Source organism: Rhinolophus sinicus, linkage group LG10 (assembly GCF_036562045.2).
Source record: "Rhinolophus sinicus isolate RSC01 linkage group LG10, ASM3656204v1, whole genome shotgun sequence".
In the NCBI taxonomy this organism is placed as follows: Eukaryota; Metazoa; Chordata; class Mammalia; order Chiroptera; family Rhinolophidae; genus Rhinolophus; species Rhinolophus sinicus.
The window spans coordinates 46875848-46878759 of record NC_133759.1 but is presented as its reverse complement, the minus strand read 5'-3'; the positions used below and the strand labels follow the sequence as shown (position 1 = coordinate 46878759).

Below are 2912 nucleotides of genomic sequence, written 5' to 3'. Positions count from 1 at the left end.
GTATGACATTGGACAGACGATCTTACTTCTCTCCCCTTCTTTACATTTATCTGTGGAATATTGGAGAGGAAAGCAATGGGTTGGTCTAAATCAGTAGCAGCAGCAGCAGCAGCATTACCTGGCAATCTATCAGAAGTTTAGATTTTCAGGACCCACCCCAGACCTAATGAATCAGAGCAGTCCGGGGTGGGGCCCAGCAATCTGTGCTTTAACATGCCTTCCAGGGGAATCTGAGACATATTGTATTTTGAGAACTATTGGGAACACGCCAATTAATACATGTTGATTAATCCTAGTTAATACATGTCTTGGCAGCCATGGTGGCTGCAGTGTTCCCTGCGTGGCTCACCTGCAACTGCGGGCCAGGACCCTGCATGCCTTCTCCACTGCCATGTCCCCTGTCCCTAGCTACTCTTGCCCGGAGACCAGACCCATGTACAACAGAAAGCATATTCACATCTGAAAGGCCACTGAGAAGAAAGGTACTACCACCTAGGACAGAGACCAGGACTGGCCTAGTGTTTACCCTGTAGCAGCACCATTTAAACCCTGGGCAGTACCTTTTCCTGTTCGAATGGGTTGTCTAGTAAGGAAGGGAGTGCCAGGGCAAAGGAGAGAAATCTAGGACTTTCAAAGATCCTCAATTTTCTGCATTTGGTTCCTGTAGCAATGAAAAGGCACTGTGAAGCTCTTAAGAGGTTTCTGCACTGGGTGGCCAGCTGTACTAGACAGTGAAGAGAAATGCGAGAAGCATTTGCCAATTGAAATTGACACAGCTGGTTATGTTTCATCAGGACCATCTAGTCAAAACTCCAAAGCACGAGTGGTAACCTTAAGGGTTAAACTTTCCTGTTTGAATTTAGATGATCATGCAAAGGGGAAACTTATTATTGAACTTGTAGGAGAGCGATACTGAAGACCACAGATGTGCTTACATCAAGACAGATGGGTGCCTTTTAAAGAGACAGAATTTTGCTTATACAATGTATCTCCTAAAAGTTTTATACCAGGAATCTTGGAAAACTGAAGAATGGGAGAAAAATAAGGTTGAAGCAGACATGAAAGAGCATATATAAAAAACTACCTCCTCAGAAAAGAACATCCTAGAAACACTTCTCCAAATTAAAGCCACAGACAAAAATCTGGAAGTAAATAAAGAAGAGCTCCTCGGTACCAAAGAAGTTGAAGATTACAAAACGTCTGTCGTTAGTCCCTTTCTCAGTACAAAGAATCAATGAAGAGACTATGAAATCTGACTTGAATTACGTAGAAAAATCTGCTTGATTTATTAATTTTATGGTATATATGTAATTGTTACCTAATTTGATATAAAGTTGAAAGTGTTAAAAAAAAAGACATTGTTTTACTTCAGTTAAAATTATTCCTTTCATACTAATGTACAGTGGCAATGATTATTCACAAATTTTCTTATTTATACACTGGGGCAATTTTAGACTAATTAGATCTCTGATTTCTTCTGGATCTAAAGTGTTTTGATTTATTTCTGTGATAACAACTTTAGTTTATATATATATATATATTGTATATGGTTATTTTTTCACATGCTGCATTCGTTTCCCTACAAATTAACACTGATCGGTTGCTTTTGAATTATGATTTTGGTTATTTGGGAAGCTAAGCCTAGAATCCAGTCCCCTGTTCAGTGTTTTGTTCACATAACTGCTGTCTGTCCAATGCTTTTTTGCAGATGGTAATTCTGATTAGAAACAGGTCCTTGGGAGTATTTTCTAACCTAAAAAGTTGTTTTCATCCCTCTATTTTGGGTCACTTTATATTGATTTAACTTTGTTTAGTATCCTGCTTTCTATTTTCTAGGGCTTATTTCTCTAAACCCAAGCTTGCAGAAAAGTGGAAATGGAGATTAACTGGTATTCATCTGTCGATTCCCGGTTAGAGCTTCCACAGCTTTGGTGAGACATGAGGTATAAGAACCTTGAGTTTAATTGGAGTAAATGACAAAATTAGAACTGACCTAAGAAACATTCTGTTCAATTTAGCTGTCAATTTGGCATTTTTAAGTATATCTGTAAGTCATTTCTTACCACTTCCAAAGTTGTCCACAAGTGAGTAAGATCAAAATAAACAAAATCACTGAGATAAAAAAATCCTAGTTAGTACAATGCCAGCTGAATGTATTTAAAATAGTATTCTAAAATGTTAGACATGGAAGGAAACTTAAAGTTATTTAGGTCAATTATGTCCAGTTGCCATTTTATGGAAACTGGCAGAAACCTAGGCCCAGAAGGCTATATGACCATGACAGAATCTTTTAGATGAGGCAGGAAGGCTTTGAAAAGCTTGAGCCACAGGACACTGCAAATCGTTGCAGTTTGCTATTTTGTGGAGTATAGGCAGTGCCAGAGAACTACCGAAACAGCTACATGGATTTTATACATGTGTGCGGTCACAAAACAGCAATTAGGAAATAGTGTGTTGCAGATTTTGACATGTATGAAACTATAGAACTACTTACTTTTTACACATCAACTCATGATGATCATTTCAAACAAAGCAGACCCTTGAATCTGTTCCGTAAGGACATGGTTGACAGAATGTCAGTATATTTTAACTTGATTTCACGTCCTGCAGATCAGATTTGAGAGGGTGAGATGGAAGAGTAGATTGAAGATATTAATTTAAGTTAAGGATTTATTATTTTAAGGGTTGCTTTTGTGAAAAAAAAAGTGAACGATCAAATAACCAGTGTTCTCCAGTGGGTTGTAATGGAAGAAATGTTATTCAAGATATTCAGAGATATACGATCTAATCTTTCCCTACTCCTCCTTGTTGTTTAATATTTTTAGGGGCTTAAAATCAGAGAGCCCTCTGGGACTCAGTTGACTGATCTCAAAGTAAAGCCTAAGACCAAGTGATACCTTGGAAATAAGAAA

General features: G+C 37.9%; 1 pseudogene; it reads left to right on the top strand.

Annotated features, from left to right (window-relative positions):
• The first annotated feature begins 317 nt into the window (after positions 1-317).
• Positions 318-1261, top strand: LOC109443583 (small ribosomal subunit protein mS35; annotated as a pseudogene).
• Positions 1262-2912: the final 1651 nt, after the last annotated feature.